General features: G+C 47.0%; 1 long non-coding RNA gene across 18 annotated transcripts in view; it reads left to right on the top strand.

Moving 5' to 3' along the window:
* LOC147090508 (uncharacterized) overlaps positions 1-17,846 on the top strand; it is a 46,851-nt gene that overhangs the window by 4,371 nt on the left and 24,634 nt on the right. For 7 of the 18 annotated variants that reach the window (XR_015075344.1, XR_015075341.1, XR_015075327.1 and 4 more), the window contains 6 exons: positions 3,909-3,973; positions 5,189-5,253; positions 6,206-6,270; positions 10,629-10,693; positions 11,910-11,974; positions 12,927-12,983. This is a non-coding gene — a long non-coding RNA (uncharacterized LOC147090508). Of the gene's footprint in view, positions 1-3,908; positions 3,974-5,188; positions 5,254-6,205; positions 6,271-10,628; positions 10,694-11,909; positions 11,975-12,926; positions 12,984-17,678; positions 17,744-17,846 lie in introns of all 18 variants that reach the window. The other 11 variants (XR_015075343.1, XR_015075336.1, XR_015075342.1 and 8 more) reach the window with 5 other exon arrangements.

Consider the following 17,846-nt stretch of genomic DNA (forward strand, 5'->3'; position numbering starts at 1 on the left):
TTGCTCTCTTAATGCCTCCCCCACTCTAATTAGTTTAAAGCCCTCTCTACAGCCCTAGTTATTCGATTCGCCAGGATTCTAGTCCCAGCACTAGCGAAGTGAAGTCCGTCCCAACGGAACAGCGCTCTCCTGTGCCAGTGTCCCAAGAAGCAAAACACATTTCTCCCACACCAGTCTTTGAGCCACGCATTTAACTCTCTAATTTTATTTACCCTAGCCAAATTTGCACGTGGCTCAGGTAGTAATCCAGAGATTATTACCCTTGTGGTTCTGCTTTTTAATTTGGCCCCTAGCTGCTCAAACTCCCTCAGCAGAATCTCTTTCCTTGTCCTATCTATGTCGTTGGTACCAACATGGACCACGACAACTGGATCCTCCCCCTCCCACTCCAAGTTTCTCTCCAGTCCAGAGGAGATGTCCTTAACCCTGGCACCGGGCAGGCAACCCAGCCTTCGGGACTCTCGCTCTCGGCTGCAAAGAACCCTATCTATCCCCCTAACGGTACTATCCCCTACCACTGCAACATTTCTTTTAACTCCCCCCCCACTTGAATTGCCCCCTGTTCCATGGTGCTGTGGCCAGGTTGCTCATCCTCCCTGCAGTCACCATTCCCATCCTCACAGGGAGTAAGAGCCTCAAACCTGTTGGACAAGAGCAAGGGCTGCGGCTCCTCCAACACTACCCCCTGGATCCCCGTACCTGCCTCACTCCTAGTCACACCATCCTGTCCCTGACCAAGGTGACCATGACTGGGAACTAAACATACAGGGGTATTTGACAATTAGGAAGGACAGACAGGAAGGAAAGGGAGGTGGGGTTGCTATGTTAATCGAGGATGGAATCACTGCAATAGTCAGAAATGATATTGGGTCAAAGGACCAGGATAGTGAAACAGTTTGGGTGGAGATGAGGAATAATCAAGGGAAAAAGTCACTAGTGGGTGTAGTCTATAGGCCTCCTAACAGTTGCAACTCTGTTGGTCGGAGTATAAATCAGGAAATAGTTGGGGCTTTTAATAAGGGGACAGCTATAATCATGGGGGATTTTAACTTTCATATTGACTGGACAAATCAAATTGGGCATGGCAGCCTTGAGGAAGAGTTCATAGAGTGTATTAGGGATGGGTTCCTTGAGCAGTATGTAACTGAACCAACCAGGGGGCAGGCAATCTTAGATCTGGTCCTGTGTAATGAGACAGGATTAATAAAAAATGTCCTAGTAAGGGATCCCCTTGGAATGAGTGACCATAACATGGTTGAATTCCAAATTCAGTTTGAGGGTGAGAGAGTTGGATCTCAAACCAGCGTACTGAGCTTAAATAAAGGAGACTATGAAGGTATGAGAGTAGAATTGACTAAAGTGGACTGGGAAAATAGATTCAAGTGTAGGACGGTACAAGAGCAGTGGTCTACATTCAAGGAGATATTTCACAACTTTCAAGAAAAATATATTCCTCTGAGGAAAAAGGGGAGTAAAAGAAAAGATAGCCATCCGTGGCTTAGTAAAGTAATAAAGGACAGTATCCGACTGAAAACAAGGGCATATAAAGTAGCCAAATCTAGTGGGAGGATAGAAGATTGGGAAGCATTTAAAAGCCAGCAAACAATAACAAAAGATTAATTAAGAAAGGGAAGATAGATTATGAAAGTAAACTGGCAAAAAATATAAAAACGGATAGCAAAAGTTTCTGCAGTTATATAAAAAGAAAAAGGGTGGCTGAAGTGAACGTTGGTCCCTTAGTGGATGGGACTGGGAAATTAGTGGTGGGGAACATGGAGATGGTAAAAACGCTGAACCTATATTTTGTATCAGTCTTTACAGTAGAGGACACTAAAAATATCCCAATACTGGACAAACAGGGGGCTATGGGGGGGGGGAGGAGCTAAACACGATTAAAATCACGAAGGAGGTGGTACTCGGTAAAATAATGGGACTTAAGGCGGATAAATCCCCTGGACCTGATGGCTTACATCCTAGGGTCTTGAGAGAAGTGGCGGTAGGGATTGTGGATGCATTGGTGATTATTTTCCAGAACTCCCTGGACTCCGGAAAGGTCCTGGCAGATTGGAAAACTGCTAATGTAACGCCCTTATTTAAGAAGGGAAGTAGACAAAAGGCTGGAAACTATAGACCAATTAGCCTAACATCTGTGATTGGTAAAATGTTGGAGTCCATTATTAAGGAAACAGTAACAGGGAATTTGGATAAACATAATTTAATAGGACAGTCAGCATGGTTTTGTGAAGGGGAAGTCATGTTTGACAAATTTGCTCGAATTTTTTGAGGACGTAACATACAGGGTGGATAAGGGGGAACCAGTGGATGTGGTGTATTTGGACTTCCAAAAGGCATTTGACAAGGTGCCACACAAAAGATTACTGATCAAGATAAAAAATCACGGGATTGGGGGTAATATACTGGCATGGTTGGAAGATTGGCTATCTAACAGAAAACAAAGAGTTGGGATAAATGGTTCGTTCTCGGGCTGGCAATCAGTAACTAGTGGTGTTCCGCAGGGGTCAGTGCTGGGACCCCAACTCTTTACAATCTATATAAACGATTTGGAGGAAGGGACCGAGTGCAACATATCCAAGTTTGCTGACGATACAAAGATGGGAGGGAAAGCAGTGAGTGAGGAGGACAAAAAACCTGCAAAAGGACATAGACAGGCTAAGTGAGTGGGCGGAGACTTGGCAGATGAAGTATAATACTGGAAAGTGTGAGGTTATGCACTTTGGCAGAAAAAATCAAAGCGCAAGTTATTATCTAAATGGAGAAAAACTGCAAAGTGCTACAGTACAAAGGGATCTGGGGCTCCTGGTGCATGAAACACAAAAAGTTAGTATGCAGGTGATCAGGAAGGCCAATGGAATCTTGGCTTTTATTGCAAGGGGGCTGGAGTATAAAAACAGGGAAGTCTTGCTGCAGTTATACAGGGTACTGGTGAGGCCACACCTGGAATACTGCGTGCAGTTTTGGTTTCCATATTTAAGAAAAGATATACTTGCTCTCGAGACGGTTCAGAGAAGGTTCACTCGGTTGATTCCGGAGATGTGGGGGTTGACTTATGAGGAAAGGTTAAGTAGGTTGGGCCTCCACTCATTGGAGTTCAGAAGAATGAGAGGCGATCTTATCGAAACATATAAGATTGTGAGGGGGCTTGATCGGGTGGATTTGGTGAGGATGTTTCCACTGATGGGTGAGACTAGAACTAGGGGGCATAATCTTAGTTTTGAAAGGGCAGCCCCTTATTCTGAGATGAGGAGAAACTTCTTCACTCAGAGGATAGTAAATCTATGGAATTTGCTACCCCAGAGAGCTGTGGAAGCTGCAACATTAAATAAATTTAAAACGGAGATAGACAGTTTCCAAGCAGATAAAGGAATTGGGGGTTACGGGCAGAGGGCAGGGAAGTGGAGGTGAGTCAAGGTTCAGATCAGGAATGATCCTATTGAATGGCGGAGCAGGCCCAAGGGGCTGTATGGCCTACTCCTGCTCCTACTTATGTTCTTTTGTGCAGTCTGAACAGAGCTCCTGATGGCCATGAGCCAATGGCCCAGGACTGCCTTAAATGGTCGATCTCACTCCGAGCATTCAGGACGACTGGTGTGAGCAATTAAATGTCGCACTGCAGCAGGTTAAGGTGCCGTTGTGAGGGTGAGAATGACGTTTGCTGGGAGAGAGTAGAGGGGTTTCCTGCTAAATCTAACCCGTGCTGTACCTGCCCTGGGAGTGTTTGATGGGACCGTGTAGAGGGAACTTTACTCTGTATCTAAGCCGTGCTGCAGCTGCCCTGGGAGTGTTTGATGGGACAGTGTAGAGGGAGCTTTACTCTGTCTCTAACCCGTGTTGTACCTGAATTTTTTGCCCCTATTAAATCTGCTTTTTTTTCTGGGATGGAATTGCAGATTGGATTCTGAAGCTGTGAGATGTGGCAGTGGACCATTTTTCCTGCACCGTCGGAGTGTCGCAGGTACGATTGCTGTGTTCAATGTCTCCCCCTAGCCACCTGCCACTGTACCTATTCCTGTCCCTGGACTGTGTACTGCCAAAGGTGGCTCAGAGTAACAACACACCCAGACTAGGAAGCAGCGAGTGTCTGCCCCATGACCCCTGCTGTGCCGAATGTTAATGGGACAATTCCTGAGCTGACCCTGTAATTGTTGTCTATGGTTTGGAGCCAGTGGGAAGGTTGTCGCTGCCCACTGTGCTCTGATTTATGGGTAGGGGAGTGGAGGGGAATGGCAGGTGTATTTCTGTGGTATGTTTGACCAGCTGTTGGACGTTGTCGGTTATATCGAGGATTGAGCCTCCTGTCGTCTGTAATCCAGTGGGGCCTCAGAGTAACCTCTGCCAGCGAGGGTCTGACCCCTGAACGTTGACCTCAGCTGTGACTTGAAACCGTTACAAATGGAGGCAATTGGTTTTGTGGTGGTTTGGACAGTGGGCCTTCAGCTGTAAGACTTGGAAGGGGATGAGGGGAAGACAGTCTCTTGGATTGTAAGGGTGTCAGATTAAAGGGGGGTGCAGTCTGAACAGAGCTCCTGATGGCCATGAGCCAATGGCCCAAGACTGCCTTAAATGGTCGATCTCACTCCGAGCATTCAGGACGACTGGTGTGAGAAATTAAATGTCGCACTGCAGCAGGTTAAGGTGCCGTTGTGAGAATGATGTTCGCTGGGAGAGAGTAGAGGAATTTCCTGCTAAATCTAACCCGTGCTGTACCTGCCCTGGGTGTATTTGATGGGACAGTGTAGAGGGAGCTTTACTCTCTATCTGACCCGTGCAGTACCTGCCCTGGGAGTGTTTCATGGGACAGTGTGGAGGGGCTTTACTCTGTATCTAACCCGTGCTGAACCTGCCCTGGGAGTGTTTTACGGGACAGTGCAGAGGGAGCTTTACTCTGTATCTAACCCGTGATGCACCTGCCCCGGGAGTGTTTGATGGGACCGTGTCGAGGGAGCTTTACTCTGTATCTAACCAGTGCTGTATCTGCCCCGGGAGTGTTTGATGGGACAGTGTGGAGGGAGCTTTACTCTGCATCTAACCCGTGCTGTACCTGCCCTGGGAGTGTTTGATGGGACAGTGTAGAGGGAGCTTTACTCTGTGTTTAACCCGTGCTGTAGCTCAATTTTCTGAATTTGTTGCACCGATTAAATCTGCTTTTTTTTCTGGGATGGAATTGCAGATTGGAGTCTGAAGCTATGAGATGTGGAAGTGGACCATTATCCCTGCACTGTCGGAGTGTCGCAGGTACGATTGCTGTGTTCAATGTCTCCCCCTAGCCACCTGCCACTGTACCTATTCCTGTCCCTGGATTGTGTACTGCCAAAGGTGGCTCAGAGTAACGACACACCCAGACTAGGAAGCAGCGAGTGTCTGACCCGTGACCCCTGCTGTGCCGAATGTTAATGGGACAAATCCTGAGCTGACCATGTGATTGTTGTCTATGGTTCGGAGCCAGTGGGAAGGTTGTCGCTGCCCACTGTGCTCTGATTTATGGGTAGGGGAGTGGAGGGGAATGGCAGGTGTATTTCTGTGGTATGTTTGACCAGCTGTTGGACGTTATCTGTTATAATACCGGTCGAGGATTGAGCCTCCTGTCGTCTGTAATCCAGTGGGGCCTCAGAGTAACCTCTGCCAGCGAGGGTCTGACCCCTGAACGTTGACCTCAGCTGTGACTTGAAACCATTACAAATGGAGGCACTTGGTTTTGTGGTGGTTTGGACAGTGGGCCTTCAGCTGTAAGACTTGGAAGGGGATGAGGGGAAGACAGTCTCTTGGATTGCAAGGGTGTCAGATTAAAGGGGGGTGCGGTCTGAACAGAGCTCCTGATGGCCATGAGCCAATGGCCCAAGACTGCCTTAAATGGTCGATTTCACTCCGAGCATTCAGGGCGACTGGTGTGAGAAATTAAATGTTGCACTGCAGCAGGTTAAGGTGCCGTTGTGAGGGTGAGAATGACGTTCGCTGGGAGAGAGTAGAGGGATTTCCTGCTAAATCTAACCCGTGCTGTACCTGCCTTGGGTGTATTTGATGGGACAGTGTAGAGGGAGCTTTACTCTATCTAACCCGTGCTGTACCTGCCCCAGGAGTGTTTGATGGGACAGTGTAGAGGGAGCTTTACTCTGTCTCTAACCCGTGTTGTACCTGAATTTTTTGCCCCTATTAAATCTGCTTTTTTTTTTCTGGGATGGAATTGCAGATTGGATTCTGAAGCTGTGAGATGTGGAAGTGGACCATTTTTCCTGCACCGTCGGAGTGTCGCAGGTACGATTGCTGTGTTCAATGTCTCCCCCTAGCCACCTGCCACTGTACCTATTCCTGTCCCTGGACTGTGTACTGCCAAAGGTGGCTCAGAGTAACAACACACCCAGACTAGGAAGCAGCGAGTGTCTGCCCCATGACCCCTGCTGTGCCGAATGTTAATGGGACAATTCCTGAGCTGACCCTGTAATTGTTGTCTATGGTTCAGAGCCAGTGGGAAGGTTGTCGCTGCCCACTGTGCTCTGATTTATGGGTAGGGGAGTGGAGGGGAATGGCAGGTGTATTTCTGTGGTATGTTTGACCAGCTGTTGGACATTGTCGGTTATATCGAGGATTGAGCCTCCTGTCGTCTGTAATCCAGTGGGGGCTCAAAGTAACCTCTGCCAGCGAGGGTCTGACCCCTGAACGTTGACCTCAGCTGTGACTTGAAACCATTACAAATGGAGGCAGTGGGTTTTGTGGTGGTTTGGACAGTGGGCTTTCAGCTGTAAGACTTGGAAGGGGATGAGGGGAAGACAGTCTCTTGGATTGCAAGGGTGTCAGATTTAAGGGGGGTTTCTGTAATGGCCACCAGGTCATAACCATGTGTAGTTATTTGTACCGTCAACCCGTCTATTTTGTTATGAATGCTGTGTGCATTCAGATGAAGAACTTTCAAATATGTATTGTGACAATTTATTCCTGCTTTTACTACTTGACCTTTATCTTTATACATTCTGTCCTTTCCTAACACCCTGTGGTTTTTAATTCCCCTGCTACCGTGCTCTATTGCCTTCTCCCATTTAAATTTTTTGCTCTCTTAATGCCTCCCCCACTCTAATTAGTTTAAAGCCCTCTCTACAGCCCTAGTTATTCGATTCGCCAGGATTCTAGTCCCAGCACTAGCGAAGTGAAGTCCGTCCCAACGGAACAGCGCTCTCCTGTGCCAGTGTCCCAAGAAGCAAAACACATTTCTCCCACACCAGTCTTTGAGCCACGCATTTAACTCTCTAATTTTATTTACCCTAGCCCCCTGTTCCATGGTGCTGTGGCCAGGTTGCTCATCCTCCCTGCAGTCACCATTCCCATCCTCACAGGGAGTAAGAGCCTCAAACCTGTTGGACAAGAGCAAGGGCTGCGGCTCCTCCAACACTACCCCCTGGATCCCCGTACCTGCCTCACTCCTAGTCACACCATCCTGTCCCTGACCAAGGTGACCATGACTGGGAACTAAACATACAGGGGTATTTGACAATTAGGAAGGACAGACAGGAAGGAAAGGGAGGTGGGGTTGCTATGTTAATCGAGGATGGAATCACTGCAATAGTCAGAAATGATATTGGGTCAAAGGACCAGGATAGTGAAACAGTTTGGGTGGAGATGAGGAATAATCAAGGGAAAAAGTCACTAGTGGGTGTAGTCTATAGGCCTCCTAACAGTTGCAACTCTGTTGGTCGGAGTATAAATCAGGAAATAGTTGGGGCTTTTAATAAGGGGACAGCTATAATCATGGGGGATTTTAACTTTCATATTGACTGGACAAATCAAATTGGGCATGGCAGCCTTGAGGAAGAGTTCATAGAGTGTATTAGGGATGGGTTCCTTGAGCAGTATGTAACTGAACCAACCAGGGGGCAGGCAATCTTAGATCTGGTCCTGTGTAATGAGACAGGATTAATAAAAAATGTCCTAGTAAGGGATCCCCTTGGAATGAGTGACCATAACATGGTTGAATTCCAAATTCAGTTTGAGGGTGAGAGAGTTGGATCTCAAACCAGCGTACTGAGCTTAAATAAAGGAGACTATGAAGGTATGAGAGTAGAATTGACTAAAGTGGACTGGGAAAATAGATTCAAGTGTAGGACGGTACAAGAGCAGTGGTCTACATTCAAGGAGATATTTCACAACTTTCAAGAAAAATATATTCCTCTGAGGAAAAAGGGGAGTAAAAGAAAAGATAGCCATCCGTGGCTTAGTAAAGTAATAAAGGACAGTATCCGACTGAAAACAAGGGCATATAAAGTAGCCAAATCTAGTGGGAGGATAGAAGATTGGGAAGCATTTAAAAGCCAGCAAACAATAACAAAAGATTAATTAAGAAAGGGAAGATAGATTATGAAAGTAAACTGGCAAAAAATATAAAAACGGATAGCAAAAGTTTCTGCAGTTATATAAAAAGAAAAAGGGTGGCTGAAGTGAACGTTGGTCCCTTAGTGGATGGGACTGGGAAATTAGTGGTGGGGAACATGGAGATGGTAAAAACGCTGAACCTATATTTTGTATCAGTCTTTACAGTAGAGGACACTAAAAATATCCCAATACTGGACAAACAGGGGGCTATGGGGGGGGGGAGGAGCTAAACACGATTAAAATCACGAAGGAGGTGGTACTCGGTAAAATAATGGGACTTAAGGCGGATAAATCCCCTGGACCTGATGGCTTACATCCTAGGGTCTTGAGAGAAGTGGCGGTAGGGATTGTGGATGCATTGGTGATTATTTTCCAGAACTCCCTGGACTCCGGAAAGGTCCTGGCAGATTGGAAAACTGCTAATGTAACGCCCTTATTTAAGAAGGGAAGTAGACAAAAGGCTGGAAACTATAGACCAATTAGCCTAACATCTGTGATTGGTAAAATGTTGGAGTCCATTATTAAGGAAACAGTAACAGGGAATTTGGATAAACATAATTTAATAGGACAGTCAGCATGGTTTTGTGAAGGGGAAGTCATGTTTGACAAATTTGCTCGAATTTTTTGAGGACGTAACATACAGGGTGGATAAGGGGGAACCAGTGGATGTGGTGTATTTGGACTTCCAAAAGGCATTTGACAAGGTGCCACACAAAAGATTACTGATCAAGATAAAAAATCACGGGATTGGGGGTAATATACTGGCATGGTTGGAAGATTGGCTATCTAACAGAAAACAAAGAGTTGGGATAAATGGTTCGTTCTCGGGCTGGCAATCAGTAACTAGTGGTGTTCCGCAGGGGTCAGTGCTGGGACCCCAACTCTTTACAATCTATATAAACGATTTGGAGGAAGGGACCGAGTGCAACATATCCAAGTTTGCTGACGATACAAAGATGGGAGGGAAAGCAGTGAGTGAGGAGGACAAAAAACCTGCAAAAGGACATAGACAGGCTAAGTGAGTGGGCGGAGACTTGGCAGATGAAGTATAATACTGGAAAGTGTGAGGTTATGCACTTTGGCAGAAAAAATCAAAGCGCAAGTTATTATCTAAATGGAGAAAAACTGCAAAGTGCTACAGTACAAAGGGATCTGGGGCTCCTGGTGCATGAAACACAAAAAGTTAGTATGCAGGTGATCAGGAAGGCCAATGGAATCTTGGCTTTTATTGCAAGGGGGCTGGAGTATAAAAACAGGGAAGTCTTGCTGCAGTTATACAGGGTACTGGTGAGGCCACACCTGGAATACTGCGTGCAGTTTTGGTTTCCATATTTAAGAAAAGATATACTTGCTCTCGAGACGGTTCAGAGAAGGTTCACTCGGTTGATTCCGGAGATGAGGGGGTTGACGTATGAGGAAAGGTTAAGTAGGTTGGGCCTCTACTCATTGGAGTTCAGAAGAATGAGAGGCGATCTTATCGAAACATATAAGATTGTGAGGGGGCTTGATCGGGTGGATTTGGTGAGGATGTTTCCACTGATGGGTGAGACTAGAACTAGGGGGCATAATCTTAGTTTTGAAAGGGCAGCCCCTTATTCTGAGATGAGGAGAAACTTCTTCACTCAGAGGATAGTAAATCTATGGAATTTGCTACCCCAGAGAGCTGTGGAAGCTGCAACATTAAATAAATTTAAAACGGAGATAGACAGTTTCCAAGCAGATAAAGGAATTGGGGGTTACGGGCAGAGGGCAGGGAAGTGGAGGTGAGTCAAGGTTCAGATCAGGAATGATCCTATTGAATGGCGGAGCAGGCCCAAGGGGCTGTATGGCCTACTCCTGCTCCTACTTATGTTCTTTTGTGCAGTCTGAACAGAGCTCCTGATGGCCATGAGCCAATGGCCCAGGACTGCCTTAAATGGTCGATCTCACTCCGAGCATTCAGGATGACTGGTGTGAGCAATTAAATGTCGCACTGCAGCAGGTTAAGGTGCCGTTGTGAGGGTGAGAATGACGTTTGCTGGGAGAGAGTAGAGGGGTTTCCTGCTAAATCTAACCCGTGCTGTACCTGCCCTGGGAGTGTTTGATGGGACCGTGTAGAGGGAGCTTTACTCTGTGTTTAACCCGTGCTGCAGCTGCCCTGGGAGTGTTTGATGGGACAGTGTAGAGGGAGCTTTACTCTGTCTCTAACCCGTGTTGTACCTGAATTTTTTGCCCCTATTAAATCTGCTTTTTTTTCTGGGATGGAATTGCAGATTGGATTCTGAAGCTGTGAGATGTGGCAGTGGACCATTTTTCCTGCACCGTCGGAGTGTCGCAGGTACGATTGCTGTGTTCAATGTCTCCCCCTAGCCACCTGCCACTGTACCTATTCCTGTCCCTGGACTGTGTACTGCCAAAGGTGGCTCAGAGTAACAACACACCCAGACTAGGAAGCAGCGAGTGTCTGCCCCATGACCCCTGCTGTGCCGAATGTTAATGGGACAATTCCTGAGCTGACCCTGTAATTGTTGTCTATGGTTTGGAGCCAGTGGGAAGGTTGTCGCTGCCCACTGTGCTCTGATTTATGGGTAGGGGAGTGGAGGGGAATGGCAGGTGTATTTCTGTGGTATGTTTGACCAGCTGTTGGACGTTGTCGGTTATATCGAGGATTGAGCCTCCTGTCGTCTGTAATCCAGTGGGGCCTCAGAGTAACCTCTGCCAGCGAGGGTCTGACCCCTGAACGTTGACCTCAGCTGTGACTTGAAACCGTTACAAATGGAGGCAATTGGTTTTGTGGTGGTTTGGACAGTGGGCCTTCAGCTGTAAGACTTGGAAGGGGATGAGGGGAAGACAGTCTCTTGGATTGTAAGGGTGTCAGATTAAAGGGGGGTGCAGTCTGAACAGAGCTCCTGATGGCCATGAGCCAATGGCCCAAGACTGCCTTAAATGGTCGATCTCACTCCGAGCATTCAGGACGACTGGTGTGAGAAATTAAATGTCGCACTGCAGCAGGTTAAGGTGCCGTTGTGAGAATGATGTTCGCTGGGAGAGAGTAGAGGAATTTCCTGCTAAATCTAACCCGTGCTGTACCTGCCCTGGGTGTATTTGATGGGACAGTGTAGAGGGAGCTTTACTCTCTATCTGACCCGTGCAGTACCTGCCCTGGGAGTGTTTGATGGGACAGTGTGGAGGGGGCTTTACTCTGTATCTAACCCGTGCTGAACCTGCCCTGGGAGTGTTTTACGGGACAGTGCAGAGGGAGCTTTACTCTGTATCTAACCCGTGATGCACCTGCCCCGGGAGTGTTTGATGGGACCGTGTCGAGGGAGCTTTACTCTGTATCTAACCAGTGCTGTATCTGCCCCGGGAGTGTTTGATGGGACAGTGTGGAGGGAGCTTTACTCTGCATCTAACCCGTGCTGTACCTGCCCTGGGAGTGTTTGATGGGACAGTGTAGAGGGAGCTTTACTCTGTGTTTAACCCGTGCTGTAGCTCAATTTTCTGAATTTGTTGCACCGATTAAATCTGCTTTTTTTTCTGGGATGGAATTGCAGATTGGAGTCTGAAGCTATGAGATGTGGAAGTGGACCATTATCCCTGCACTGTCGGAGTGTCGCAGGTACGATTGCTGTGTTCAATGTCTCCCCCTAGCCACCTGCCACTGTACCTATTCCTGTCCCTGGATTGTGTACTGCCAAAGGTGGCTCAGAGTAACGACACACCCAGACTAGGAAGCAGCGAGTGTCTGACCCGTGACCCCTGCTGTGCCGAATGTTAATGGGACAAATCCTGAGCTGACCATGTGATTGTTGTCTATGGTTCGGAGCCAGTGGGAAGGTTGTCGCTGCCCACTGTGCTCTGATTTATGGGTAGGGGAGTGGAGGGGAATGGCAGGTGTATTTCTGTGGTATGTTTGACCAGCTGTTGGACGTTATCTGTTATAATACCGGTCGAGGATTGAGCCTCCTGTCGTCTGTAATCCAGTGGGGCCTCAGAGTAACCTCTGCCAGCGAGGGTCTGACCCCTGAACGTTGACCTCAGCTGTGACTTGAAACCATTACAAATGGAGGCACTTGGTTTTGTGGTGGTTTGGACAGTGGGCCTTCAGCTGTAAGACTTGGAAGGGGATGAGGGGAAGACAGTCTCTTGGATTGCAAGGGTGTCAGATTAAAGGGGGGTGCGGTCTGAACAGAGCTCCTGATGGCCATGAGCCAATGGCCCAAGACTGCCTTAAATGGTCGATTTCACTCCAAGCATTCAGGGCGACTGGTGTGAGAAATTAAATGTTGCACTGCAGCAGGTTAAGGTGCCGTTGTGAGGGTGAGAATGACGTTCGCTGGGAGAGAGTAGAGGGATTTCCTGCTAAATCTAACCCGTGCTGTACCTGCCTTGGGTGTATTTGATGGGACAGTGTAGAGGGAGCTTTACTCTGTATCTAACCCGTGCTGTACCTGCCCCAGGAGTGTTTGATGGGACAGTGTAGAGGGAGCTTTACTATGTCTCTAACCCGTGTTGTACCTGAATTTTTTGCCCCTATTAAATCTGCTTTTTATTCTGGGATGGAATTGCAGATTGGAGTCTGAAGCTGAGAGATGTGGAAGTGGACCATTATCCCCGCAGTGTCGCAGGTACGATTGCTGCGTTCAATGTCTTCCCCAGCCACCTACCACTGTACCTACTCCTGTCCCTGGACTGTGTACTGCCAAAGGTGGCTCAGAGTAACAACACACCCAGACTAGGAAGCAGCGAGTATCTGACCCGTGACCCCTGCTGTGCCGAATGTTAATGGGACAATTCCTGAGCTGACCCTGTGATTGTTGTCTATGGTTCAGAGCCAGTGGGAAGGTTGTCGCTGCCCACTGTGCTCTGATTTATGGGTAGGGGAGTGGAGGGGAATGGCAGGTGTATTTCTGTGGTATGTTTGACCAGCTGTTGGACATTGTCGGTTATATCGAGGATTGAGCCTCCTGTCGTCTGTAATCCAGTGGGGGCTCAAAGTAACCTCTGCCAGCGAGGGTCTGACCCCTGAACGTTGACCTCAGCTGTGACTTGAAACCATTACAAATGGAGGCAGTGGGTTTTGTGGTGGTTTGGACAGTGGGCTTTCAGCTGTAAGACTTGGAAGGGGATGAGGGGAAGACAGTCTCTTGGATTGCAAGGGTGTCAGATTTAAGGGGGGTTTCTGTAATGGCCACCAGGTCATAACCATGTGTAGTTATTTGTACCGTCAACCCGTCTATTTTGTTATGAATGCTGTGTGCATTCAGATGAAGAACTTTCAAATATGTATTGTGACAATTTATTCCTGCTTTTACTACTTGACCTTTATCTTTATACATTCTGTCCTTTCCTAACACCCTGTGGTTTTTAATTCCCCTGCTACCGTGCTCTATTGCCTTCTCCCATTTAAATTTTTTGCTCTCTTAATGCCTCCCCCACTCTAATTAGTTTAAAGCCCTCTCTACAGCCCTAGTTATTCGATTCGCCAGGATTCTAGTCCCAGCACTAGCGAAGTGAAGTCCGTCCCAACGGAACAGCGCTCTCCTGTGCCAGTGTCCCAAGAAGCAAAACACATTTCTCCCACACCAGTCTTTGAGCCACGCATTTAACTCTCTAATTTTATTTACCCTAGCCAAATTTGCACGTGGCTCAGGTAGTAATCCAGAGATTATTACCCTTGTGGTTCTGCTTTTTAATTTGGCCCCTAGCTGCTCAAACTCCCTCAGCAGAATCTCTTTCCTTGTCCTATCTATGTCGTTGGTACCAACATGGACCACGACAACTGGATCCTCCCCCTCCCACTCCAAGTTTCTCTCCAGTCCAGAGGAGATGTCCTTAACCCTGGCACCGGGCAGGCAACCCAGCCTTCGGGACTCTCGCTCTCGGCTGCAAAGAACCCTATCTATCCCCCTAACGGTACTATCCCCTACCACTGCAACATTTCTTTTAACTCCCCCCCCACTTGAATTGCCCCCTGTTCCATGGTGCTGTGGCCAGGTTGCTCATCCTCCCTGCAGTCACCATTCCCATCCTCACAGGGAGTAAGAGCCTCAAAGCTGTTGGACAAGAGCAAGGGCTGCGGCTCCTCCAACACTACCCCCTGGATCCCCGTACCTGCCTCACTCCTAGTCACACCATCCTGTCCCTGACCAAGGTGACCATGACTGGGAACTAAACATACAGGGGTATTTGACAATTAGGAAGGACAGACAGGAAGGAAAGGGAGGTGGGGTTGCTATGTTAATCGAGGATGGAATCACTGCAATAGTCAGAAATGATATTGGGTCAAAGGATCAGGACAGTGAAACAGTTTGGGTGGAGATGAGGAATAATCAAGGGAAAAAGTCACTAGTGGGTGTAGTCTATAGGCCTCCTAACAGTTGCAACTCTGTTGGTCGGAGTATAAATCAGGAAATAGTTGGGGCTTTTAATAAGGGGACAGCTATAATCATGGGGGATTTTAACTTTCATATTGACTGGACAAATCAAATTGGGCATGGCAGCCTTGAGGAAGAGTTCATAGAATGTATTAGGGATGGGTTCCTTGAGCAGTATGTAACTGAACCAACCAGGGGGCAGGCAATCTTAGATCTGGTCCTGTGTAATGAGACAGGATTAATAAAAAATGTCCTAGTAAGGGATCCCCTTGGAATGAGTGACCATAACATGGTTGAATTCCAAATTCAGTTTGAGGGTGAGAGAGTTGGATCTCAAACCAGCGTACTGAGCTTAAATAAAGGAGACTATGAAGGTATGAGAGTAGAATTGACTAAAGTGGACTGGGAAAATAGATTCAAGTGTAGGACGGTACAAGAGCAGTGGTCTACATTCAAGGAGATATTTCACAACTTTCAAGAAAAATATATTCCTCTGAGGAAAAAGGGGAGTAAAAGAAAAGATAGCCATCCGTGGCTTAGTAAAGTAATAAAGGACAGTATCCGACTGAAAACAAGGGCATATAAAGTAGCCAAATCTAGTGGGAGGATAGAAGATTGGGAAGCATTTAAAAGCCAGCAAACAATAACAAAAGATTAATTAAGAAAGGGAAGATAGATTATGAAAGTAAACTGGCAAAAAATATAAAAACGGATAGCAAAAGTTTCTGCAGTTATATAAAAAGAAAAAGGGTGGCTGAAGTGAACGTTGGTCCCTTAGTGGATGGGACTGGGAAATTAGTGGTGGGGAACATGGAGATGGTAAAAACGCTGAACCTATATTTTGTATCAGTCTTTACAGTAGAGGACACTAAAAATATCCCAATACTGGACAAACAGGGGGCTATGGGGGGGGGGAGGAGCTAAACACGATTAAAATCACTAAGGAGGTGGTACTCGGTAAAATAATGGGACTTAAGGCGGATAAATCCCCTGGACCTGATGGCTTACATCCTAGGGTCTTGAGAGAAGTGGCGGTAGGGATTGTGGATGCATTGGTGATTATTTTCCAGAACTCCCTGGACTCAGGAAAGGTCCAGGCAGATTGGAAAACTGCTAATGTAACGCCCTTATTTAAGAAGGGAAGTAGACAAAAGGCTGGAAACTATAGACCAATTAGCCTAACATCTGTGATTGGTAAAATGTTGGAGTCCATTATTAAGGAAACAGTAACAGGGCATTTGGATAAACATAATTTAATAGGACAGTCAGCATGGTTTTGTGAAGGGGAAGTCATGTTTGACAAATTTGCTCGAATTCTTTGAGGACGTAACATACAGGGTGGATAAGGGGGAACCAGTGGATGTGGTGTATTTGGACTTCCAAAAGGCATTTGACAAGGTGCCACACAAAAGATTACTGATCAAGATAAAAAATCACGGGATTGGGGGTAATATACTGGCATGGTTGGAAGATTGGCTATCTAACAGAAAACAAAGAGTTGGGATAAATGGTTCGTTCTCGGGCTGGCAATCAGTAACTAGTGGTGTTCCGCAGGGGTCAGTGCTGGGACCCCAACTCTTTACAATCTATATAAACGATTTGGAGGAAGGGACCGAGTGCAACATATCCAAGTTTGCTGACGATACAAAGATGGGAGGGAAAGCAGTGAGTGAGGAGGACAAAAAACCTGCAAAAGGACATAGACAGGCTAAGTGAGTGGGCGGAGACTTGGCAGATGAAGTATAATACTGGAAAGTGTGAGGTTATGCACTTTGGCAGAAAAAATCAAAGCGCAAGTTATTATCTAAATGGAGAAAAACTGCAAAGTGCTACAGTACAAAGGGATCTGGGGCTCCTGGTGCATGAAACACAAAAAGTTAGTATGCAGGTGATCAGGAAGGCCAATGGAATCTTGGCTTTTATTGCAAGGGGGCTGGAGTATAAAAACAGGGAAGTCTTGCTGCAGTTATACAGGGTACTGGTGAGGCCACACCTGGAATACTGCGTGCAGTTTTGGTTTCCATATTTAAGAAAAGATATACTTGCTCTCGAGACGGTTCAGAGAAGGTTCACTCGGTTGATTCCGGAGATGAGGGGGTTGACGTATGAGGAAAGGTTAAGTAGGTTGGGCCTCTACTCATTGGAGTTCAGAAGAATGAGAGGCGATCTTATCGAAACATATAAGATTGTGAGGGGGCTTGATCGGGTGGATTTGGTGAGGATGTTTCCACTGATGGGTGAGACTAGAACTAGGGGGCATAATCTTAGTTTTGAAAGGGCAGCCCCTTATTCTGAGATGAGGAGAAACTTCTTCACTCAGAGGATAGTAAATCTATGGAATTTGCTACCCCAGAGAGCTGTGGAAGCTGCAACATTAAATAAATTTAAAACGGAGATAGACAGTTTCCAAGCAGATAAAGGAATTGGGGGTTACGGGCAGAGGGCAGGGAAGTGGAGGTGAGTCAAGGTTCAGATCAGGAATGATCCTATTGAATGGCGGAGCAGGCCCAAGGGGCTGTATGGCCTACTCCTGCTCCTACTTATGTTCTTTTGTGCAGTCTGAACAGAGCTCCTGATGGCCATGAGCCAATGGCCCAGGACTGCCTTAAATGGTCGATCTCACTCCGAGCATTCAGGATGACTGGTGTGAGCAATTAAATGTCGCACTGCAGCAGGTTAAGGTGCCGTTGTGAGGGTGAGAATGACGTTTGCTGGGAGAGAGTAGAGGGGTTTCCTGCTAAATCTAACCCGTGCTGTACCTGCCCTGGGAGTGTTTGATGGGACCGTGTAGAGGGAACTTTACTCTGTATCTAAGCCGTGCTGCAGCTGCCCTGGGAGTGTTTGATGGGACAGTGTAGAGGGAGCTTTACTCTGTCTCTAACCCGTGTTGTACCTGAATTTTTTGCCCCTATTAAATCTGCTTTTTTTTCTGGGATGGAATTGCAGATTGGATTCTGAAGCTGTGAGATGTGGCAGTGGACCATTTTTCCTGCACCGTCGGAGTGTCGCAGGTACAATTGCTGTGTTCAATGTCTCCCCCTAGCCACCTGCCACTGTACCTATTCCTGTCCCTGGACTGTGTACTGCCAAAGGTGGCTCAGAGTAACAACACAC

This window comes from Somniosus microcephalus, unplaced genomic scaffold, assembly GCF_052327205.1.
Source record: "Somniosus microcephalus isolate GS21.2 unplaced genomic scaffold, FLI_Smic_1.0 unresolved_chr4, whole genome shotgun sequence".
Lineage (NCBI taxonomy): Eukaryota > Metazoa > Chordata > Chondrichthyes > Squaliformes > Somniosidae > Somniosus > Somniosus microcephalus.